At 38.5% G+C, this 26252-nt stretch overlaps 1 protein-coding gene and 1 long non-coding RNA gene across 7 annotated transcripts in view; one reads left to right on the plus strand and one right to left on the minus strand.

Moving 5' to 3' along the window:
• Positions 1-26252, minus strand: part of BABAM2 (BRISC and BRCA1 A complex member 2) — a 387307-nt gene that overhangs the window by 215808 nt on the left and 145247 nt on the right. The gene's annotated exons all lie outside the window — the stretch shown is intronic.
• Positions 898-26157, plus strand: LOC118970734 (uncharacterized). The gene is made up of 3 exons (XR_005058813.2): positions 898-5126; positions 9208-9242; positions 20354-26157. It is a non-coding gene; the product is annotated as an uncharacterized lncRNA (long non-coding RNA).

A 26252-nucleotide genomic window follows, 5' to 3' on the forward strand; every position in this document is an offset into this window, starting at 1 on the left:
ATTTTCTAAGTCATTTACTCCCACTGCCAATTCCTAATTAATGACAGAATATGTTAAGTTCACAAACATTGCTAATAACCTAAATTAGGTATTGATGCTATGATATGAATTAGGCACTGAGTCTAACTGAAGTCTTTGAAGAGCTCATAGTACAGAAACACCTTCATACAAAGTAAGAAAAAAAACCTGAAATGATAAAATTCTCTATTAAAAACTTTTCAGCAGTCACCTACGATTTAAATGATCTCAAGTAAACCTTATGTTAAATTACTGAAACCAGAGTTATTTCCACAAACATTTTTAATCTAAAACTTCATAAAAACACGGATGAAATTTTCTACCTTAAGACAATTTAATTAAATCTAATAATCTACATTATACAATTAATATAACATAAAATCTATACAATAAATTAAGAAAAATACATGAGACAATATGGAAGTAGAGTCTTATGCAAACAAAGTGAAAATATGATTCTGTTAGAGATACAGGAACCATAAATGCTAAAGAACTGGGTGAGCTGCCTACTACAGACAGTGACTTCTAAAGTACAAACAGCAAACATACACTGCATTTGAAAAATTAGTAAAAATGATTTTTCATACCTGTCAAAAACTATAGAACACAGAGATCTGTACAGTAAACAAAAGCAGGTGATGGCCCCTAAAAAGATACCTTGGGTCTGCATGACTTCTGTGCACACATACACACAGAGTCTTTGTTTTTATAGCTGCTATAATTTGAAATAGTAATGGGAAGGTAAAATGCTCTTTTAAATATAACTTTACTTTTATGCTTTCTTAACTAAGCACAAATTTTCCTTGCCTAGAAGGGAACACCATTATGTATTTGGGAGACATTGTTTATTATAGGGGTGGGGCCCCACGGTTCTGCAGCTCCATCAACTTGTTAGGAGCTTGAAGGCCAAGTTATTCAGCATTAAAAAAAAAAAAAAACCCCAGCCCTTTCAGCTATTTAGCAGAGGTGTGATCCAATCCGATAATCAAGTGTCCCAGCATACTCTGCTAGATCCAGTTTCCATTTTTCCATTGTGACCAAGAAGAAGGCTTACTTGCTTGAGTTTGTATTAGCTGTACTGGGTGCACTTTGTATTAAAGATGGAGGCAAGCAAAGGCAAGAGCTGCCTTCACAGTGGTATGGAAAATTTTCAGGGTTCAGTGCAGATGTGGTCCCAATGGTCCATGAACTGGGAAAATCTGTGACTGCCTTAGGCGTATCCTAGGCGTGTCCTAGGGGGATTCTTCAAAAACTGCCCTCCCTTTTCCTGGTCTGTATCAAACCTCCCATTCCCAAAAATCTTGGCAGAGGCATGGGCACAAATATCTGTTTAGTTAAATGTACGCTAAAAGTATAAATCAAGTTACTATTCGCAAGGAAAATACATTTCAGACAAGAGCTTGAAATTCCAAATTCAGCCAAATCAATTGAGAGGTCGCAGATGGTGAACAGGTACCTTCCACTGGTCACTGCCTGAGTAAAACTGACCAAATGCAATCTGCTCTCACAACATTGAAATTCTAATCTGATCAGCTTCACCAGTTTCAACTGCAGTGGAAACACTACATACACAATTTTCTAGCTGAAATAAAATTCCAATGAATTTTTTTAATGTTTTTCATTTTAAATTTAAAATTCTGAGTTCATTTGTGACTTAGAGGACTACGGGGAAAAGGGCATTAAACTCTTAGGTGAAATCATGCCCAATAAAGTAGCAGCAAAGGGCCTTCCCTACTGGAGTAAAACTGGGGGTCTTTAGAGACCCTGAAAAAAAACAAAAAGAGGACCACAGACTCTGGAGCCAGCGCCCCGCAGTCTGCACAGCAAGATCAGGCCACATGGAAACGTGTTAGATTGAGCGACTGACACTGAACAAAAAATGCTGTGTTTCATAAACAAGTTTTCAGTATACCCCATTTCTCACAAATTCTCTTTATTGTTGAAGGAATAAGGCAAGACACCTACAGTTTTACCAAAGGAAGTAAACCTAGACTGTTTTTCCCCTCAAATTACTGGAACATATAAGAGAATATACTTCGTTAACTACTCTACAGAAATTTAGTCATTATGTAAATTGGTATGCCGAAAGTATGAATTAAATTTAACAAAGAGATTTGAGTTACAGGAACAAAAATAGGAGGAAAATTTCAATTGTTTCCAGCCTGGGGCAATTTTGTCCTTCAAGGATTATTTGACAATGTCTAGAAATATTTTCGGTCATCACAACTTGGCAGGAGGAAGGTTCACTGGAATCTAGTGGGCAGAGGCCAGGGATGCTACTAAAATCTTACAATGCTCTCGACAGCCCTACACAACAAAGAATTATCGGACAAAAATGTCAGTAGTGCTGGAGTTGAAAATTCCAGTTGAATGGCAATCTGTCGCAGGTAAATTCATGTCTACTCTTTATGAAATTGTCCACCACCCCAACTCCTAATGGTCCCAGCAGTTTGCTCCCAAGTATAACCAGCCATAGAGCACCAATCATAAAAATGATACAATTTCTGAAAGAAAAATATGTATACATGTACAATTTTATACATTATATAGATTGAAGAGAGAGACAGAGATACAACATACAACTGTATCTACAAGATATATCTGGCATATTCCTTAACCCAGCTGTACCACTTCTAAAACTTTACTGTAAATTAGCAGTTACATATACTCATGTGTGTTCAGAGATTTCCCCTGTGGCACTGAGAGCACCCTGCCCTGAAAAAAAAAATCAAAATAATCTTAATATTTAGCACTAGGACATTAGTTAAATTATGATATATTCATTTAATAGAACCCTAAATCCTATACAATCTTTTTCTTTTTTTAAGGTTAAGCCCACAACTCCATTGAAGCTCCCTTGAAGAAACCAATTAAGAAAATTACAAAGACAGTCTGAATTGACAGATATCATCTTATTAATAGTAGTGACTTCTATGCAGTGGTATTTCACAGTTCTTTCCCTTTCTCTTTTATGTACATGTATACTCTGCATTTTTTACGATGAGAACATATTTGTAATAAGCAAAAAAGTTAACAGATTTGTTTTAAAAAAGAAAAATGGTAAGGGTGTAAGAAACATTGGAGATCGTCTACAACAGCCCCTCACTCAAGAGATGAGAGGATGGATGATTAGAGCTTAAGCCCCACCTGCTAAGTGGGAGAGGCAGGTCTGTAACAGAGGACTCAACTCCACGGTGAAGGGAAAGACAGACAGAAGACAGCACTAAAAACCAAACACGCACTGAAGTACTCATAAGTAAAATTATATGATGTATTAAATTTACCTCAAAATAATACAGTTTTGGGGGATAGGAAAGTAGGAGGTAAGAATTAAAATAGATTAGACAGTGTTTATATTTACTGAAACCAGGTAATAGTTTATATGATGATATAATATAGTATTCTCTCTACCTTTGTATACATTCAAAAGTTTTCATAACAGAAGTTTCTTAAACATGTTGGATATGTATTTCCTAGCTCTATACCATGAAAAGGCCTAGAAAGTATCACCAACTGAGCAGCAATGAACATCCCCAGAGCTGAAAGTATGAAACTGAAACATTTCCCATTGAAAGAGACCAGGGTTTCTTAGAAAAATGGTTGGCTTCAGATCTGGGTCAGGAAATATGCAAGATGAGTTTCAAACATCTTGTCAGATCAGGCATCAATGACTTGCTAGGGTTATGTCAAAAGGACCCAGGAACCAACTTGAAAAAGTTCCCACTAGGCAAAGACAGAAAAATTTCAACTTCAACCCATTAAATAAACTAAAGTCATGAATTTAAAATATTCATTAGTCAATTTCTAAGGGGAACAGACCAGTTCATTATCTTGAAAACTGAGCAAATACCAGGAAAGAGTCAAGCATTTACCATGCCTTTCCTATATGAACCTTACCCCCAGATAACCAAACAGATGGAAGAAAACCTCTTCCTTATAAAATTATTACAGCTAATAAATAATGATAAAGTTATAATATCACCATTTTGCAACATCCAATGAAGTAATGGATCTAAACACTAAGCACCAGGGACAGCTAACATCTCAGCATGACAGCCATACATTACATGCCTCTTGACAAGCACACCACCACCTGTGTCTTACCAAAAGCACGGAACCCAAGTCAGATTAAGCTTTCCTCAGTTGTGAGTTTGTATGAAATACATAGGAACATGCTGAAGGGCACAATGAGTCTGCAGTCAGCAAAATCTAGACTATAGGAAACTCTACAGGTAAATGACCTGGGTTCTTAAACAAGCATTGTAAGGAAAAGAAAGGAATCAAGGAGGAACCTGCAGATGAAAGGAGACCTAAAAAACACATCAGATTTAAAGCCACAGGTTAAGTCTCAGCTGTCGTTGAGATACACACATTTGGGTGATGAGACCACAAAGAATCTCAGGGTTTCTTAAACTCAGGTGGTGTTAATTTGGGGAAAGGAAGAAGATTGTGATTGGGATGGGGTACATGCAGTCAAGAAAGAACTCTCTAACAAGGTGACATTTGGAACAGGTATTATTCTCATTTTATAATTCAAGAAACTGAGGCTTAGGGGGTTTGAGTAGCTTGGCTACACAGTAAGTGGTGGGTGTCTCAAGTTCAACGTGAGCTTCAACTCTTGTCCAGGGCTTAACTGAGACTTAAAACGTTTTTCTTTCATGGTATAACTTACAAAAACTATAGTGCACAAATCTTGAGTATAACTTTACTTGAGAGTAAAGTTTAATGAACTTTATATATGAGAGTTTGTTTTGTTCTGATGGTTTTAAATGGCCATATAAAGACAGGAATGCATAATCTCTTTAAGAAAACATCTTTGCCAGTGTAAAGCCAAGTTGTTGACAACTTATGATTGATAAGGAAGGTACTTGCAGTAAAAAGGGAACTTTTCCTGGAACTGGAGAAAGATCAGACAGGAATGGTGCTGCCCATGTGAGCCAATGTTTTAGTTGTTTTTTTTACTGATCAAAACTAAAACTTCCCTGAGGGTTTTTGAAAAGAGCCCATGGATGGACCCTGGAGATGAGAGATTGCAAACTAGCTTCTCAGCAAAGAAAAAGAGACGTAGGACATCAGAATGGGAGCTCCCATAGGTAAAAACTTGTCAGGTAAGCTAACAAAGGGGAAAGTTTTCCCAGCACCCCAAAGCAGGCAGAAAAGATACTAGAAGGCCCTGTGTAAATTAGGAGATTTTCTTAAAGCAATAAGAATTTGATTACAGTTAGGTTTCATTAAGTTATTTGAAACTGTGCCTTAAAGCAGGTCTGACTCTTAAGTTTATTCCATGTCACATCTAGGCTTGTATTTGTTGTGTAAATCATGACAATCAGTAATAGTAAATAGCACATATCTGTCCTGTTACTTTAAGAATTAATTCTTATAACAGTCATATTAACAGGAATAATAAGAGTGTCCTGTGGTAGTCAACAAAATAACCGGTTACACATACTAACTCATTCAATCTTCACAGCCCCTCTCAAAAGCAGGTAGCTCTACCCTCATTCTCTTTTTCAGATGCAGAAACCAAGGCACACGTCTAGGAAGAAGCAGAGCTGGAATACTGACATTTGTGTGTTTGCATTTATCCACTGCTTGGCAGTAACTTGGCAGTTAATCCTCCTGTTGGGCCAATCCTGCTGTAAATTAGCACTACAGTTCCTATGGTGGTAGGGAAACCTTAATGGAATTTAGGAGAAACTAAGAGTTCTCTAGCAGAAATGCCTACCTGAACCAGTTTCATTGCAGGGAAAAAAATACAAGTAGACTTGACCTATAAACTTCACTGGCTGAAACTCTTTGACTCACTATACTCCAAAGATACCTGGAAATGTATCACAGAGACGTCAGTCCGGAAATTACAGGTTTGTCTAGTACAGTGCTTGGCACATAGTTGGCACTCAATAGTTACTAAACGAAAGTGAAAATGAATACAAGAGATAACAATCATGGGACATTCAGATATATCCTATAATCTGCCTAACACCAGAGAAGTAAACCAGATAATCTCTAGTGGCCCCTTTTCTTTATAGTAGTGGGTGAAAAGTTTACCCAAAGAAAAGCAGTATATAGCTGAGAGGACCAATAATGAGGGTAACAGGTGATATGATGGTGGCAATTTTCTCCCTAATGCATACATTTACATGGATATTTGTCTTTATTTTTAGATTGCTAGGAGTCTCATCCTGAAAGGTGAAAATACCATTAAGATGTATCCCTTCATCACTCATACACAGACACATACACACTTAGTCCATTAAAAACATAGTCTGAAATAAAAGTGAAAAAATATCAGAGCAGAATTTTTTAAATTCACGCATTCATTTTTTTGGTTTTTATCAACCCCAGTTATTTTGAGTTGCTAGTCACTAAAAACTAAGATATGTCAGTGTCAGGGCCATATGTTGAAAGTCAACAGGATTCTTTTTCTTCTAGCATTCTCTCTTTTATTGGCAGGTTTTCTTAGCAAGATCTGTCATCTGGAAGAGCTCATTCGGCACAGTTGATGATTTTCCATAGGTTATGTTTTCAGGCTGAATCATAATCTTTTGTAGCCATAATCTGCTGAAATTCTCATCACATTCATACAATATTTGAAACATTTTGTTTTTTTCAAAATGTAATATGCAAGTTTCTCCCCATAATCACAGTTAAACTAGTGTCAAAATGTCTTGGAAGAATTAATTATGGGGTGGGGTGATTAAATTTTAGAACTCAAAACCCCAAATCTACCAGAGTTGTAAGTTTAGTATTCTGTGTATTTTTAACAAAGGTTGTGTGCATCAGCCAACAACTTCACAAATGCTACATTGCGTGACTTGATTCTGATTTATGGTTAAGATTGTTAGAACTTGTATTTTGTGCCCTTGCTACACATGTACATTGTAAATATTGCATCAGAAAATTGGAATGCAATAGCCATAAAAATAATTACAGGCTATTACATAATCAGAAGTCTGTTTCTATTCTTTATGAGGCTAGCCTCATCATACCAAGTGAAATATATGTACTGAATAAAAATAGAATAAGTTCTAGAATTATATCTCCTTTTGTTTTTAGATTTAAGATTTTAATTGCTATAATTGTGGATCATAATGTTTCTTTTTTTAAAAAACAGGAAAAGTGAGGTTCACTTGAATAATATAAGAACTCATCTACATTATCATTAAATTATTTTAAAGATACTATATACACATCCATACATACATTTTTTTTCTGAATAATATACTGTGTTCAGGATATTATGCAACGAAATACACAGATGAATTAGACTAATCCTGCCATAAGGAGCTTGAACTCTTACAAACATCAGCCCTTTTCCATTTGCGCTGCCACCAGGGTGTCACTTGGCTTCTAGGCCGCCGCAGCCTGCCTCTGCTAATGCTCCCTGCCTCCATACGCCATCCCCAGGGAAATCTCAAGGCAGCACTTTGAATCTTGCCTCTGTTTTAAAACCTTAGAAGAATTTTCAGTATGTACTAAATGAAGTTCAAACCGTTTAATCTGGCATGCTAACTCAACAATCTTATTTTTCCTTGAACTGAATTAAAACTTGCCCACTTCCAGGCCTTTCCTCAAGCTTTCACTCCTCCTGGAGGTGACAGTGGCATAAGGCCACATCTGATGGGTAAGATTTCAACAGGTAGAAATTATAATGTAAAGTATTCCAGATTCTGGGAGACACAAAACCAAGAAAGTACAAAATGTTTAGGCTTTTTTTTAGTATGGTTGGAACGTAAGGTTGACATAAGTTAAGCAGAAGGATACAGGGCTAATACAATGTTCATGAGCTTTTAGATCCTAGAATCTGTCTATCTTTCCATCCCTCTACCTGTTTCCCTACTTACTATCTGTGGTTGTTTAAAAATAGGTCCACAAATTCTTTAATACCCCTGCCTATAAGAGGTAGAGCCTAATTCTCTCTCCCTTAAGTGTGGGCTGGATTTAGGCCACTTCTGAGGAAGTGACAGTGTGCGACTTGAGACACTGGGTCATAAAAGGCACGGCAGCTTCCTCCTGACTCTCTCTCCCAGCCTGCTTGTGTGGGAGGAAGTCAGTGCCCTGTTGTGAGGGCAGTCAAGCAGCCTACAAAGAGCCCATGTGATGAGGAATTAAGCCCTCCTGCCAACAGCCATGTGAGAGAGCCATCTTGGAAGCAGATCCTCCAGCCCCAGTCAAACCTTCAGATGACTACAGTCACCGGCAAACATCCTGAGAGCAACCTCACAAGAAACTCTAAGACGAACCTCTCAGCTGAGTCGTTCCAAATTCCTAACCCAGAGAAATTATGACAAAAGAATATTTATTGTTTTAAACCAATAAGCTTTGCAGCAAATTATTATGCAGCAGTCGATAATTACCATACTTCTTATTGATAAATGTCTACCAAGAAGAATGTCAATGGCTTCAGATATAAATACAAATCTTCATGACAACACTCCCAAATGGTATACTAAAGAATAAACAGCCTGTTAACTTGTGATATTACTGACATGATTAAAAAGTACAGGAAGGACACAGATCACATCCATCATGTTTTCCACTGTATATATTCTTAGCATCAAGTATAGTGCCTGACTCACAGAAATAATTCAATAAATATTTGTTGAATAGAGGAATGGACCCTCTACAAAGTGTGGCTCCGAAGATTTTCTTACAATATTATAGATCTCCAGCCTTAGGTTTCTTAGTAAAAGATGAGACAAGGCAGAGCAAATGAAGAGAAAATCTAACTGTTCAAAACTCCCTACACTCAATGTATTGTTTTTGTTTTCATTATTTTACCTTTCTTATTAAGAAATACAAATATAGAAATCTACACAAAAAAATATCTGTAGCTTAGTGAATCACCAAAAGACAAACACCCATTGAAAAAACCACCCATGACAAGAAACAGAAGTTTGCCAGTGACCCTGAAAGCCCCTCCAAAGTGGGTATGTGTGTAGATGCAGTTTTCTTTCCTACATACTACATCTAAAGAAGGAAAATTCCAGACTAAGTAAGTTTAGAAAATGGAGGAGATTAAAGGAGAACCAGATCCAAGGGGTGACTCCTGTCATGGCCAGCATCTCATGGGCCGAGTTCCTACCATCTGTAGTGACTGTGGGCGAGAAGAGACAGCACTATGACAGGATCACGGATGCGAACACTCTCAATGTGAATCTATTTATTATCTTTCTTTTTTTTTTTCAGTGCCTGGCATACCAGAGGCATGACGGAATTTGCAAGTGAGTGATGTGATGATGGTGGCAGGCTCAGACCTCATGCTTGTAAACAAGACAGCCCTCTTGTTTTATAGATTTTGATTTGGGGTAGCTTTATGCTACACTGCCCACTGAGGCTAACCTGCCTTGAATTGTTATGTTATTGTCTAATAATGAAACATCTGAAAGTGTGCTAATGAAGTAAATAAGTTAAGTTGAACTTTTAGCTGAATTTTTACTACAATTATGAATTGCTGGGCATTGTCCTAGCATATAACTTCATAAAAGTCTTCTTCGTGTTAATTCTCAGCATATGGGTCTACGACAATTTGCTAAAATGGATCAACTATCAACTGAGCATAGTATTATGATCATTCAAAAGGATGAATCTGAAGAACAAAAAAGAATAGTCTCATGTTGACGTCCAGTTTTTTGTAACATGAGTTATAGCAGCTAGAAAAGACTGAATCATTATAAAATTATTATGAGGAGTTGCTTAACTTTATTCAGGGTGGAAAACAGATCTTACACAGCCTTAGCAAGACTCATAAATCTTGCTCTTTAATGATGTAATTGCTTAGAGGTGCTAATAAAGTTTCCTGGACAGGCTACAATATATTTCAAATGAAACAAGACTGGATTACTCCACCAACCTACAAGACAGCATATATATGACCACATGATATGCAGCACTGAGTAGGTTCCATTTACTGCCAAGTGACTTGCTGAAGTCACTTCTTAGAAAAGGGTGGAGGTGGAATGTGTTGAGAGGACTACTCTGCAGCCCCACCAAAAAGTGTTTGTCAAAAAAAGCAGTATTCTTGTGATTCCATTATATCAGAGACTAGAATGAACTAGGCTGGGCATTAAACGAATAAGAATAAAGTTCCTTTTGCAGAGCAGGGGCCTGCTCCACAATCAGTTTCCAAAGCAATCTCTTGTGGTGGAAGGAACATGGGTTTTGGGTGCGACCAACCTGGATGACACCTGTGCCCTGCCACACGCAGTTAACATAACCCTGGGTGACCCAAATAACTCCTCTCATCTTAAATTTCCTCATTAAAAAAAAAGGAAACAATAATGCCTTCCTGTATGAGTCAAGACTTTGCTGATTATGACAGAAACCCAAGTCATACTCACTAAAGCAAAAAAGATTATTTATTGTAAAACTATGGGAGAGGCTCAAAGAATCTCTCATGGACAGCTCACTACTGGAGTGAAAGCCAAGACAAGCTCCTCAAACCTTAAGGAATGAAACCCGAAACCTCACCACTGACTGTACTCTTTCTCTCTGAATCTCCCTCTCTCATCTTTCCTTTTACTTCCACATTGGCTTTCTTCATTCCCACTGTTTAGAGATGCACTGTCCAATATGGTAGCCATTAACCAAATGTGGCCACTGAGCACCTGGAATATGAGAAGTCTGAATTGAGAGGTGGTGAAGAATAAAATACACACCAGGTTTCAAAGTATATATAAATATCTCATTAATAATTTTAATTTTGATTACATATTGAAACAATATTTTGAATATAATGGGTTAAATAAAACCAACTATTAAAACTAATTTCACCTGTTTCTTTATAGTCTTTTTAATGTGGCTACAAGAAATTATAAATGTGGCTCACATTATATTTCTACCAGGCAGTGCTGATCTAGAGGCTTCTCCCACATGTGATGAATATGACCACCTATAGTCCTGGACTCAATTCATTCCAGCTTCTAAATATCATAACAAAGAAAAAGTTTTCTCCTTCTACTTGAATTTTCAAATGTTCTAGGAAAGATGCTGACTAGGCCAACTTGGCGGACTGGGCCAGCTTGGCTGACTGTGTCCAGCCCTTGGACTAATGCCTTCCATGCAGAACTGCAATGCACAACCCTACCAGAATCGCAAGGATGGTGTAGGGAAAAAAAGATGTACACGGAATATAATTACAAGAAGATTGGAAAGAGAGATGCTAGACAAAAACAATAGATACCCATTATGCCCCCTTAAAGGTAGCTGTGAGTATATAGCACTGACTGTCAATCAATGGCAAGATTACAACCAAAATCCCTCTCTAAATGCTAACTATGACACTAAAGCATACACTCTGAATAAATAGGTGGCTGTGAGTCATAACACAGGCAGACACAGAAACTCAAAGGGACAAGCACTTTAGATTTCTATACTTGAATATCAAATGCACCTAACTCAATAATTTTCCTAAACTCTAGACACTGGCAGCTTATGGGTAGAGTTGACTTTAAAGATCAATTTGTGAAGATCTCAGATTTACTCTACATTGATACAAACTGATAATACTTTTTTATATAGTTATCATGACTGATAATGCAGAAGTTTTATTATGCATTTTATAATCCTGGACATGTTTATAGTCTGCTATAAATCCCCAGGAAATGTAACAGGCCATAAAGTCTACAGCAGCAGCTCTCAAGCATTTTGCTCACAGGACCCCTTTTTCACAACTATTGAGAACTCCAAAGAGCTCTTATTCTTGTGTGCAATCTATGTTGATATATAGTGTATTAGAAATTAAAACTGACTTTTTTCTCAAAGAAAACAGCTTTACTGCAGTTTTATCATATGTCTTCTATAAATTTTGGAGTTTTAACAGTTTTACATTTAACTTGATGTAATTTGAGTTAAATTTTGTATGGGTCAAAGGATGTGAACTAAAGTTCCTCTTTGGTATAGCTATCCAATTGCTCTAGTACCATTTGTTGAAAAGATCATACTTTCTCTTCTGAATTCCACATTTGTCAAAAATAAATTGTCCATGTGTGAGTCTATTTCTTGATACTCTATTCTGTTTCATTGATCTACACTGATCTATTTGTCTTTTTAAGACCATTACCGCATTGTCTTAATTACTTACATTAAGCTTTATAATAAATCTTTATAGTAAGTATCTTTATAGTAAGTCTTAAAATCAGGGAGCATTCAGCTCTCCAATCTTGTTCATTTTTTTCAAAATTACTTTGGCTATTGTAGGCCCATGTTATTTCAAAATAAATTTTAGAATCAGATTGTCAATCTCTACAAAAAAAACCTGGCTGGATTTTGACCTGTTAGGATTGAGTCAGATTTATATATCCATTTGGAAAGAACTGGTATCTTACAATATTGAGCCTTCTGCCATATGAACATGATATATCTATTAGTTTAGATCTTCTTTTACTTCCCTCAGCAATGTTTTATAGTTTCTGGCATACAGGTCTTCCATCTTTTCTTAGGTTTATCTCTAATAATTTTATATTTTTGATACTATTATAAATGGCATTTCTAAAATTTCAATTTCAGATTATTTGCTGTTAGGATATAGAATTGTAGAAATGCAATTGATTTTTATATATTGACCTTATTCCCTGCAACATTACAAAATTCATTTATTAGTTACAGAAGCTTTTTTATAGATTGGTTAGGCTTATCTGTATAAATAATGATATCACTTGTGAAAAAGACAATTTTGTTTCTTCCCATCTACTCTGTGACTTCTATTCCTTTTTCTTGCCTTATTGCACTAGCTAGAACCTTCAGTATTAAATATAATTGGTGGGAGTAAACATTTTTGCCTTGCTCTAACCTTAGGGAGAAAGTACTTGGTCTTTCACCATTAAGTATGATATTAGCTATAGGTTTTTCATAGATGTGCTTTATCAGGTTGAGAAAGTCCCTTTCCATTCCTACTTTGCTGAGAGTTTTTTTTTTTTAATCAGGAATGATGTTTGGTTTAGTTGCTAATATGGTGAATCATAATGTTCATTTTTAAATATTCAGCCTAACTTACATCCTTGGGATAAACTCCACTTGGTCATGATGTATCATTCTTTTTGTATATTAACATTGAATTTGTTAAAATTTTGTTTTGAATTTTACATCTATATTCATGAGAAAGATTCATTTGTAGTTTTCTTACAATATTTTTGCCTGATTTTATTATAAAGTAATACTGTCCTCATATAATCAGTCAGAAAGTATTCTCTCCTTTGTAATTTTCCAAAAGAATGAGTATACAACTTGTGTATTATTTCTTCCTTAAATGATTGGAAAAACTTATCAGCAAAGTCATCTGTTCCTGGAGTTTTCTTTATGGGAAGTTGTTTAACTATTTAACTGTGATAGACATAATACTATTTAAGTTATCTATTCTTCTTGAATATGCTTTGGTAAAACCTGAGAAATTTTTAAACTATAAGAACACACAAGAAAACATGCCATTGGCCATTAAAGTGATGACGACATGCTAACACACCATGTAGTCTCTGAAAAACTCTACTACTCATTTATGAAGTAAATAAATTCTTAATTTTATTTTGAAAATAGCTTTTACTTTGTGGACCCTCTAAAAGGGCCTTCGGAATACCAGGACCACATTTTGTGACATGATGGTCTATGGAATAAAAACTAGAAATACCATCATCATCAATATCCCAGGATCTTATGCTAAAGAGTATATATTCATGAGAGACCCACATATTGAACAGACATTCAGGGCATTTTAGACTACTTTCAGAATTAGCACAAAGCTTGAAAAACCTAAATCATTGTCTCACCCAGCTTCAGGAGAACTCTGGAACAAAGAATGATATCAACTTTATTTCTGGTATTACCCAGTCCAACAATATGGTCATCATGTAAAAGCAAAACTTCAGTAAATAGATTCATGAAAGGAAACAGATTTTCAAAAAAATAAGAGAAAGAGGGTGGGTATCACAGTCACAATATTTTGTAATTAAACTAGATCAAAATATAACTGTGCTGTTAAAATTAGTTTTAAAATATTTTATGAAAGAAAAAGTCCCTTTCATTTCTATATTAAATGCCTTCCTAATCAAGGACTGTGGGTTCCTTCTCCTACTTCAAATCCGAGGGATGTATTTTTGAAGAAAAAAATAGAAGGGGGATAGTGGTTAACAGTGAATACAAAACCCAGCTCAGCAAAAAGAACAAAAGTAAAAATCCCAAGAATACTTAAAAGATTGCCCTGCCGTAGGCAGCCAGGAACAACAGAAGGCGAAGTGCAGGCCAGGTCAGTGCTCCTCAAACTGTCGACCGGGAAGGAGCAGTTGTTTGTTTTGTTTTGCTTTTTCTAATCTTGCCCAGATTGATAACTTAATAAAATACACTAAAATGAGTTTATTAGAATGAGAAAAAAAAATTTTAAACATCAAAATGCAAACCCAATATTTTTTACCATAACAGTCAACAGATACACAATTGTTCTATGAAACAGCTTTAAATGTTTCTGAAGACTCTCAATTCACAACTTCTCTCATTGTGAACCCAAACTGATGTACTTGGGGTAGCACTGACTAAAAACTTCGGACTGCACCATCCCCTCTCCCGCATTCTCTCAGGTTGATCACTGAGCTAAGTGAGCAACTACCTCAGTTTCATGTGTGAAAACTTCAGCAAGTCTGACACATGGGTCACCTGGGGCCTTAAATATTCAGTTTTCATCCCTTGAACCCTGACTATCAGCTTCATGTCCCTCCTCCTTTCCCCAGTCATTGTATTGTTTCCCCATATTGTTTCCTGGCAGATTTTTCTCCTAAATACAACCCCAATCATAGTACTACTCAAAACTATCACTCAATCATTAAACCCCTTAGTTAAGTACTTAAGTCTCTACATGTATCTTTATAATCTTAAAATGTCCTTTCTTATCTCCCCCTACTTTGTACACCTGTTCTATGTATTAGGCAAGCTGAACTGTTGTACTCTTCTTTAAATGTTCTGCTGTTGCCACCTAAAAATCACACCCATTCTTTTTCTCTAGCTTCTCTATCAATACTAAGTCTCTATGGGCCCATCTCAAATATTAACCATTTCATAAAGATCTTCCCTAACCAGATGCAATCTCTTGCCAGCTCACTAAAGAACTTTCTACTTCTCTTTTGGCACTCAAATTACTGTGAGTTGCATTACTATTGTCTGTGTAAGTAGTCTTATGCCCCCATTTTATTTGAATTGTAGGTCTGCTGATTGATGAAAATGGTTTAACAATAACAGATGATAGTGAGAAACTGACACCTGCCCTGTCAGGTGCCAGGTGGTGCCTTTATGATGTGGGTGGAGACAATGTCACCATAGAGAAAAGAAGCTCCAGATAAAAAAAAGGTCACCTGCAATGATCACATCCCTTAATTCTTATTACCTTCACTGTGCTACTTGATTCCGATCCATATGGAGCTAGAGGGTATTATGCTCAGTGAAATAAGCCACGCAAAGAAAGACAAGTACTGAATGATTTCACTCATCTGTGGAGTATAAGAACAAAGCAAAAACTGAAGGAACAAAACAGCAGCCGACTTACAGAACCCAAGAATGGACTAACAGTTACCAAAGGGAAAGGGACTGGGGAGGATGGGTGGGAAGGGAGGGATAAGGGCAAAAAGGGGCATTACAATTAGCACACATAATGTGGTGGGGGTGAGGGGCACAAGGAAGGCAGTATAACACAGAGAAGATATGTAATGATTCTACAGCATCTTACTACGCTGATGGACAGTGACTGTAATGGGGTATGTGGTGGGGACTTGATAATGGAGGGAATCTAGTAATCACAGTGTTGTTCATGTAATTGTATATTAATGATACCAAAAACAAGAAAACAAAAAAAACCTGCACAAAACAGGATTAATAAGACAGTAAGGTTTGGTTTTTTTACAAGTTCAAAAAATACTAATTAATGGTAAAGTTCAGAATTCTAATGAACTGATCAGTCCTATCTGAAATTTCATGCTTATTTCTGGGTACTACAGTTTAAGAGAGACACTGGCAATATGGAATACTTCCTGAGGAGAAAAGTATGAGGATAGAGAAGGAATTTATAATTTATGACATATATTGAAAATGTAAAAGACCAAGGATGCCTAGCTTATGAAAGAAGAGACTCTCTAGTTGTTTGAAAATACAAATGTCTGATATATAATGGGAAGAATGCTGTAATGTTATAATGTGAGACAGGCATTCTTTTCAAAGAAATTGCATTCAAGTAAATTACACATTAAGAATGAGAGGCTTATGAAAAAAAGAAATGGTTAGGCCAGATCTTATACAACTTTGTAACCACAGAATTAACAAAAACCTAAGTAATTCCAGTAAAAATACTAACAAACTTAAAGTGACATGTATATTCTAATAAATAATTATTATAGTAAATATAAACCTTTTAAAAAGGAAAAGATAACTTAGTGGAAGGAGCTACAAAGAAAGACTTAAACTTCTGAGATATGGAAAAGAGTTGAGGGACATTAGCATCAGAAATTACAGTGGAGAAGCAGGTTTTATACAAAATGTAATGATGCCAGAGGGATTGCTCTGGCTCGCTGTCTTATGTTGGTTTCTTTCCCACAAAGATAGGGAGAGAACATGCAATAAATACTTAAATACAGAGTGTATGGCAAACTGAGCCAAGCAGAAGAGTATGGAGTGAATAGGCATTGTGTACAATACAATATACCTCCCCAGTTTGTTACGTTCATCCATATTAGTACAGTTTATATTCAGTTGCTATTATTTAGTGGTCAAAATATTAATGTGCAAAGAAAATCAACTAGAAACCATGGCAACTTTTGCATTATATTGACATCCCTCTCCCTTTTGCCAATCATGTATGGACTAATTCATGTTACTAAAGTATGCTCGGGAGTGGAACAGATTGTACTTGAAGGACTGTCACTATATACAGGGACAGGGTAGCAAAGCAGGTCAACTGGTAATCGCTTGAGATACAGTTACATAAAAGCAGACCATAAAAAATTAAAGCAAATTAAAACAACAGAAAAACCAGAGCAGACAGTTCACAGAAACTACCTGGAACTGTTCTTCATTTAGAATAGGAAAATATACTATCGTCAGAATCACCATCATTAAATCTGGAAATCTGGAGCAAGTGAAATTTGCCATTTGAATTCTAAATGAGGAAAACCAGGAAAAAGGAAAAGAGAAATAGTACATAAAAGTCTATCTTAATTTCAATGAAATACTTTCTTCCAAGCCCACAAATTTAACATTTTGAAATGCAAACTAAATGACTCAATAAAATCAAACTATTCTGCATCTACAAGTTCAGAGGTGTACTAAGTACCATATCCTATTTATTATCTCATTAGTATCCCCAGCAATCCAGTGTGGTATGCATAGCCTGACCACATTTTAAATTAGGGAAACTAAGACTTGGAAGATAATCTAGTAAATTATATGTTATTAATAGACTATTTTAAAATGAGAGAGAAGATAGAGTAAAGGAAGAAAAAGAGAGAGGAAAGGTCAACCACACTGAAGGTGTTAGTAAAATATAAACTAAGACTATGGCATTAAAAACCATCCATACTCACTGAACAAAATCCCTCTGCTTATCTTTCTTTCTATGATAGCTCAGGTCCTTTGTGAAGAAATAGTCTAGAAAAGGGATGGTCAAACAACTCCCCACAGGTCAAATCCAGCCCAATGCCTGTTTTTGCAAATAAAGTTTTACTGAAACCTAGCCACACTTGTTAATCCACATACTGTCTGTAGCTGTTTTCAGGTTGTGACAGCAGAGTTGAGTAGTTGTGACAGAGACCACATAGCCTGCAAGTCTAAATTTACTATCTCACCCTTTTGAGAAGACACTGGGGTGCCTGAGCTGGGGTGTGTTTTCTCTAAGCCCTCCTTCTCTCTCTAGAGACAGGAGGTGGGATGAGGGCAGTGAAGGGGAAGAAGCCATGGGCCCTCTACTTAGTGAAGGAATAAAGAGAAGTTTCCTGCAGAGTGAGTTTTCAGACCATCTCATTACTTTCTTTGTGATTAAGTCTCAAATGCAAATTTTGACTCAAATTTAGCAATGATAAATCAAACTTATTACAGAATCAACAACACCCTCCTTTGATGGCACTTTCTTCTAGGTACACATTCCTATTTTTATAAAAGTATGCCCACTCCTATTTCATTAGACAGAAACTATTTGCTTTAAGATAAGATGAGGGTTCCCTGTGAATTCTTTATGGGCTTTCAAATACCAGACAACTATTTTGCTTTAAAACCAGATTTCACAAGAGTGAGCTAAAGCAGTCTTTATTTCTAAAAGCTGCTTATTAAGCATGATTTTATTGGACACACAAAATTCCCTACACTAAAAGGTCTCAGATTCTGAGACATCATTTAATCTGTGGTTTAGAGAATCTTTGTGAGGTCAGTCTTTGAATTTACAGTCATTTGCTAGTATCAGAAGACTTTTTAAATGTTTGCTATCTTATGCTTGCTGAGAAACAACTATAATCAATACATATGACCCTAACAAACTTGTTGGATTTTAAATAAAGAAAATATTTGGGGGAATATATCAGTTTACTTCCTAGCAAATACATTAAAGTTAAATGGGCTTTCAAAGAATTCCAAGTGATAGAGGACAATGTAAGAATTCATCCAAAAAATAAAAAAAATTCCAGGGAGATTAATCAGCCTACTTCTCTTCTTTTTGGTGCACAGAATTCAAAATCCTTCCGTTCTTAAGGAAAGGTAAGAAGAATGAGAAATTTTAAAACTGCAAATTTACTATACTCAATCTTCGATGACAAGTCATACACATACCTTTTTTTAACATTCATGCTTATTACCTATTTTCTCTAACTATATGAAAGAATGCTAGGACCCGCTTGAAATGGGTTTTCCCAGCAACATTTCCATTAAGCTTTTCAAAGAGAGAGCATCAATAAGATTACTACACTCAAGTCTATCATGAATTAAAATTATTTCTTAAAAAGTCTTCTCTCTGATTCTTTTGGCCAGCATGCTTTCATTTCAGTTGTTTCTTCTTAACAATTTTCCTTTTTTTTTTTTTTTCAGTTTTTCAAATTTCTATCCCATTTCCACAGCTCATTTTGTCATTTCCTACTCAGTCACTTTCTCATTAACACCAACAATCTGGTCTCTACCCTGACCACGATACTGAGGTGTTCTCTACTCTCACCATCCCTTGGCCCTAGCCAAATCAAATGTCTCTTCTTATGTCTATTCTTGCTCATTCAATGGCATTTGAGCATTCCCTTCCTCATTAACATTTTAAAACCTCTGGCTTATACAACTCTGGGCTCCTGTAGTACTTCTATCTAGGTGACAATTCTTTCCCACTGGACCCTCCAAGTTCAGGCCTTGGCTTTCCCATAGATGTATATTACATTTCCTCCTTCAAAAGGTTGACTTTATGTTCCCGATCCCCTTCTCCGCCTTGGTTTCTTGGCTCCTCTCTAGTCCCAGCTGTCAATACCACAGACTAGATAGTCTGTCAACAGCTCCAAATAAACACCTACGGTCTTGGGCAAATAACGTGAACTGCTTTAGGCTTCACTTTTTTCTGATGTCAATTAAGTAAATTCTCTAGGAAAACATGAAAGAGTAGGGGCTTCAGAGCTGAGGGAGAGCACGAGCAGAGTGACAGCACTGGGAATTCTCACAGAACCAGCAGGAAGGATGAAGAGCCGCCACTTCAGATTGACCGTGTAGGTTGGGAAACTGTAAAATAGCACTGCATGTATGGGTAGGCTCTGGAAGCAGGATCCAAGAGGAAGCCATTTATTTCAAGAGAGGATGAAAGTGGACTCCTCTAGAAGTAATACAGCAGAGAGGTTGGGCATGGGAGGGAACAAGGCCAAGGAAATAAAATAGGAAGCTATTATCATGATAACCCAGGTATAAGGAGATTAAGGCCACCTGCTTCAGGATGGCTGAAATCATTCTCCAAGCATTCAAGATCTTTTCAACTCATCTTTACAGCTTTGTGTCTCTCTTCCAGCCTAGATGATTACCTGCTTCCTAAATTTAGTAATGCCCAGAGAGTCCCACCACTAATCACCATCATATCATCCACACCTGAACTGTCACTCTTCCCTGGCCAGTCATCAAAAGCTTTCTCTCTCCAGAGGTCTAGTTTCTACCTAAACTGAGTCACCAAGGTTTCTCTACTAACCATTCCAATCCATAACAATGTTTATACTTTTAAAGGCCTACTGTATATGTAGTATACAAATTCATGCTTAACTATTTTTTATTTAATGTTTGTTAACCATATTTGGTCAACTATAAAGTATTTGAGGACAATGATTATCCTTGTATTTTTCTTTTTTGCTTGTCTTATCCTCTACAGACTCAACTACCGCTTGAAGTCAAAATCAACCCTTTGGGACACTGCCCAGTACTGCACTCAAGAAGCAAGCCCAGCCCATTCTGGGCACGCTGTTGTAGTTGGTATAAGCAGTTCAGGACACTGGACAGGGGTAAGCTGTTATCCCAGGCCAAGGTTCTCCTCCTGTCATCTGCTGCATCATATTAAGACTCCCCTGAATAACACTCTACAGTGTAAATCAAGGAAAGAGAAGAGCCTGGATCCCATTTTCCACCTCAGCCTCCGACTTCTCCAGTGGCATGCATTTCCATTCCCCAGCCTGCCTGACTGCCTCACTCGAGTTAAAACAAAGTGATTTCACATATTAATACAATTAAACTTTCCTGCAGTGTCAGGAGTTTCAGCATCACTGCAGATCAGCACAGTTTCATATTTCTAGCTGTCTTAACTCAGAATTCAAAACCACAAAAGGCTATACCCCCGATGCCGACACCTCCTTCTTTCACTTCTTTCCCATTTTCACCAGTCGACTCCTCTTCTTCCTGACCCTTTTCTCTCTCCTTGGTGCTGTCCCCAGAATGCTGGCACTGCGTCTTCCACTTTCTCTGATTCAGCAGCATCCACAACACCTTTCTCCTTTGCCCAACTATTTCAGGGTTCACAGAGCCCACCTGCATCTCACCTCTGAAAAGCTCCCAGACAGACTTCTACCGGAACACAGACCGCTGCAGCCTTCAGGTTAGGGTCTTTCCTCAAACCCACCTATTCCTCTTACTTTACGACAGACCTAGGAGTCTGGACTTCCCCTTTTGACCGCTGAAGTTAAAATAACGTAGTCATACAGAGTTTTAATGTTGCAATATGATCACTGACTTTGGAGTCAGGGAGCTCTGCATCCAAATTCCACTTCCACAAAGTGCTACAATGGAGCCTCTAGAGTCCTTATCTATCTAAAAACAAAACAAAACAGGAGGAGCAACATTTACCTCACAGGGTTATTGAGAACATAAAAGAAGATAATGTATGTGAAGCCCCTAGTCCGGTTCCTACAAACATTCTTCAATTAGCTCTCTTCCCTCAGTCCCACCCGCATGGCTGCCAGTGCTTGCTGTGAGGCTAGATGCCCCGAGGAGGCTGCAGTTCACGACATCATTGTGCTGACAAACCCATTCACATCTGAGCTTACGAAACCCAAGCAGAAATCCTTAGCTTCTACTCACAGCAGGAGTTCTTAACCCTGGCTGCACATGAGAAGTGCCTGGGGAACTCTTAAAATATAAGGGCACTTGGGCCTCACTTTCAGAGATTCCAATTTCCCTGACCTGAGGTGGGGCAAGGTATCAGTGCACCCCAGGTTGTGAACCACTGACTTAAAATTAACTGGGATCATTCGGTGTTAAGTGACACCAACCCTGAGGCACTTGGAACTTCTTGCTCACTTTTCTGAGTTTCCCTAGACAAGGCTACACAAAACAGATGCAATCCTCCCGAATTTACCTTGGTTCCATAGACTCCTTAAGTTATCTCAGGGAACCAAGCCACTTCAGATGGATCTCTATCACTTATGCAGTATGACAGCAATCAAGGTGGACAAGTGTCCAGCAAGCATCCAATAGGATCCTGATGTGTTGTACACCACAATGAAAAACCTGAGAACACAACACCTTAGGAGATAATTTTAAAATATACTTTCTATGCTCTGGAATACCTGAAATCTAGGCCTCCACTGTGCTCTATTAAGTAGGCATTTCAGTTAGGGCCTCCAGTCACAAAGTTAGCAGCCTTATGAACACAGTGTGTGATGGTTAATTCTATGTGTCAATTTGACAGGGCTAGGAGATGCCTCAATATGTGGTAAAACATTTCTGGGTGTGTCTGTGAGGGTGTTTCAAGAGATCAGTATTTGAATCAGTACACTAAAGAGGACCCACCACCACCTACTGGGGTGAGCGTCACCCAATCCCAGAGAGCCCAAACAGAACAAAAAGGCTGAGTAAGGGTGAATTCTGCACCCTCGAGCTGGGATGTCCACCTCTGCCCTTGAACATCAGAACTCCCAGTTCTCTGGCCTTCAGACTCCATGCCCTGTACTTGCCCTGTTCTCAGGCCTTGGACTGAATTATATCACCAGACCCCCTGGTTCTCTTAGACAGATGGTATTCTGTGGTACTTTTCAGCCTCTATAAGAATATGAACCCATTCTTACAATAAATCTCCTCTACTGTACATCCTATCAGTTCTATTTCTATGAAGAACCCTAACTAATACAGAATGGTTCCCTAGTTCAGATTCAGTGTCTGAACCATGGTGTCAATCCATCTACTGCTGTCATATTCCAGCAATCAGTGATCACCCTGTGCTATGGTGAGGTGTACCTTATCTACCTGAGATGCTCTTCAGAACACCCTTCTGCAACCCACCAGGCTATCAGACTGCCATGGCCAACATACAGACATATTCTGTTTAGCCTACAGGGTTTTAAAAAAATATTTACCCATTGTGGTCATTTCAAAAGCAGACATTTTTCATATTAAAAAATAAAACCCTGAGATTCTGGACTCCTGTTAATAACGTCTGCATTATCTAGCAACATGAAGCTCATACTCTCACAGGGAAACAACTCTGTAGCTGAATAACAGCTGCTGCCTTCACTGAAGCACACACTCGCTGGTTTACTACAGTTCTCACCATTTCCCCTGTATGGTATCAAGCCAGATTCACTCCTTTTCAGTACCTATTTGGCCCTGTGGGTATCTGTGTGTGCTAACCTGGGCTTGACAGAAAGCAGACTGACTATCACGTGAGCCTGCTAGTCAATGTCAGGTTGAGGAGGCCGCTCCTACACAGCACAGCCTCAGCACACAAGGTTAGTGACCTTCTCAGGCCACGTCAGACTCCAATCTGCTTATCTCCCTAAGACTCTCACCTGTTCTAGGCCCCTGAACCTGCCTTCATAACCTGACCTTAATTCTAGCTTTCTGCCTCTGCCTGACACAGCAACCTGTGTCCCACTACCCCGCACTGAGTGTGCCCTGACTGTTCAGTACAGCCACAGTAGCTTCCGAAGGAGGAGGAGGAGAACCTAACCTCCTGAAACCAATGGCCTATTTCAGCTTTCTCCCTCACTCATCCCCACATGGTGTCATGATTCAGATACCATCATGGGACTAAACTGCAGCAAGGATGCAACCATCAGGATGAACGAGCTCACCATGTGATGTTAAATGATGCCAATAAGGTTACTGTAGAGGTAGAAGTCCAAGCACTTCAGTCAAGGTAAATTGGTTACAGTCCTGCTTCTAGGCTGGACCAGTGCTCAACGGTACCTGGTTGAGAGACACTGCAGCAGTCATTTAGACTATTGATATGGACTGAATGTTTAGTGTCCTCTCCCAAATTCTTATGTTGATGTTTAATCCCCAACATGATGGTATTTGGAGCAGGTGCCTTTGGGAGGTAGTCAGGTCATGTGAGTGGAGTCTCCATGAATGGGACTAGAGGCCTTATAAGCAGCAGCAGCAGCAGGGAGAAGATTTCTCTCTTGGCCATGTGGGGATAAAGCAAGATGTCTGTCTCAACCCAAGAAGCAGGCCCTTACCAGACAATGGATCTGCTGGGGGCTTGATCTTAGACCTCTCTGCCTCAAGAAATGAGAAAAGGAAGTATCTTGTTTAAGCCACCCAGTCTATAGTTTTTGTTGTAGTAGCCCAAACTAAGACAACTATATAAACAATTATGGTATTATTAAACAGAAGTTAACATTGGTTTTTTTTGAAATGTTATGTTTGTTACACCCACTATCAGCAGGAAATAATTACTATGTTACCTTCTAACTCAGTGAGACACAGCAATGTTCCTAGATATTTCTGTGTGATGCTGAAGAGGGTCCTAACTATAGGATTTTAACTTCACTGTATTCTGAATAAAACTGGCTCATTATTGTAAGGGGCTAATTCAAACACACATCATGTTTACAAGGAAGCATCTCCCCTTCCCAAAACACTATATTCTTCGTTACTGAGTACTTCTTGTTCAGATGATAAATATTTTAGTAGACAACTGGACCCTTTCCTTAGTTAATCTATGAAGTTTTCAAGAAAAAAAAAGAAAAAGCTTACTTAGCATCACATACTTGAGTGTACTAATTCTCAGAAGAATAGACAGCAATTTTCATCCATCTAAAAACGTTGAGAGCAGTATATTCTAATGATTAGCTCTTCCTTAAGAGAAACTATGTAAGTATAAACCAGTTTTTCTTTGGCTGAATCTGAATCTCACACTTTTATCATTTCAGTAATATCCTCTCTATTTGGGGACCATGATTTCTTCCCATAAACACACCAGTTAAGTTCAGGGGTGCACATCTGGGCCCAAGTGGGACACACATGGGAAAGCTGGTCTAAGCTACCCGAAGTGGGATGTGGACTCCAGAAGCAGAGGATTTGTACTACATTTCCCATTTAATTCATACTAGTTTTTGTTGGATTTTCTACCATCCACAAATGAAGTCTGCAAACTAACACAGAAGTACTTTTTTACTGACAGTTTTTATGTAAATGATTTATTTAACCCTTTGACTTTCCTCAGCCAAGAATAAAATTCAGATGCTGAAATGTCTTGCCAATGGGTTTCAGCCCTGGGCAAGTTCACTATGGTTTCAATGGAACCAAAGGAAATGACAGCAAAACGTTCTTGGCGGTGAAAGGGTTATACCCAACTTTATTTCCAGGTGGCAGGTCAGTCATTAGAATCCCATTCACTCAGAGCAAGTCTGTATGCAGCAAGCCAGTCTCTGCCTCTGGGCCCCTTTGTCCGCACAGCCGTCCTCTGGGCCTCTCTGCACAGTCGTCCCACACAACCATCCTCTGGGCCTCTGTCCTCGGCGCTGCCACCACTCCAGCCTCTGCTCTGCTCTCCTGCAGCCTTACAGCCCTGCCACCATGTCGTTCCCAGAGCACTGGGCAGAGCTCTTTATATAGAGTCAACAGCCATGTATTGCCCACAGGTGTGCAGTGAGCTAGTCAACCACAGCCTGGCCACAGGAACTCTTTTTATTCACACTCCACCTCTCCAGGATTCTCTCCTCTCAGTCTATGGGCCCTTAGTCCTCTGCAAAGGTCCCTGTGCAAGGAAGCTCGAACATTGTTCTCCAGTCTCTCCAGCAAAAAGTCTTGCAGACACACAGGCCCGACGCGTGGCTCTGTCTCTGACCTCTGCCTCTTCGGTCTTAATGGCTGGAACTGCTGCTCTGGTTTCAGTTGTTGCCATAGCGCTAGTAAGATCCTATTTTGCTTCCCATCTAATTTCCTTCCATCTACTCCTGCCTATATCAAATCAACCCACATCTGGGTCCTCATAACCCTCACAAGGCCCCTCAAATTCCTCCTGTGAGTAACAGGTTTTATTTCTTTCCAAGTTCTCATTGCTTTAGCTAAAGTACGTGTCACCTCACATTTTATAATTGCTGCCTCAAGGCGGGCTGCACTGTCAGGAAAGACAGCTTTCCCATGTCTGATCGCGACAGAACAATTCCATCCACCCCTAAGTCCCACAGCCACTGGCTCAGCCTGAGTATAGGGGCAGACCATAGAGTGCTCCACGACCTGGGGAGGGGACTGCTCCTCTCCTTGGGGAACTTTCAGCTGCTGGGTTTTTATTTTCTTTACAACCACTGGGCGTGCTTTCAATACCAGAGGGGCCAGTGCATCCAGCACCACCCCTTCATCCTTCCCCAGCTCCTCCATTTCTGGGGCTGATGGCACCTTTCTCTCCACTCCCCCAAGTGCCTCCTCTGCTACAGTGCCTCGCAACAATGCCAGCTCAGTCTTCAGAAGGTCTCTTACCTTCAGCTCAATGCTTCACAGCTGACGTTCTCGTGCCACCTCCACCGGTGCTTCCCTCAGGAGTTCGTCTATTTCCT

Source organism: Manis javanica, chromosome 1, assembly GCF_040802235.1.
Source record: "Manis javanica isolate MJ-LG chromosome 1, MJ_LKY, whole genome shotgun sequence".
Classification (NCBI taxonomy): domain Eukaryota; kingdom Metazoa; phylum Chordata; class Mammalia; order Pholidota; family Manidae; genus Manis; species Manis javanica.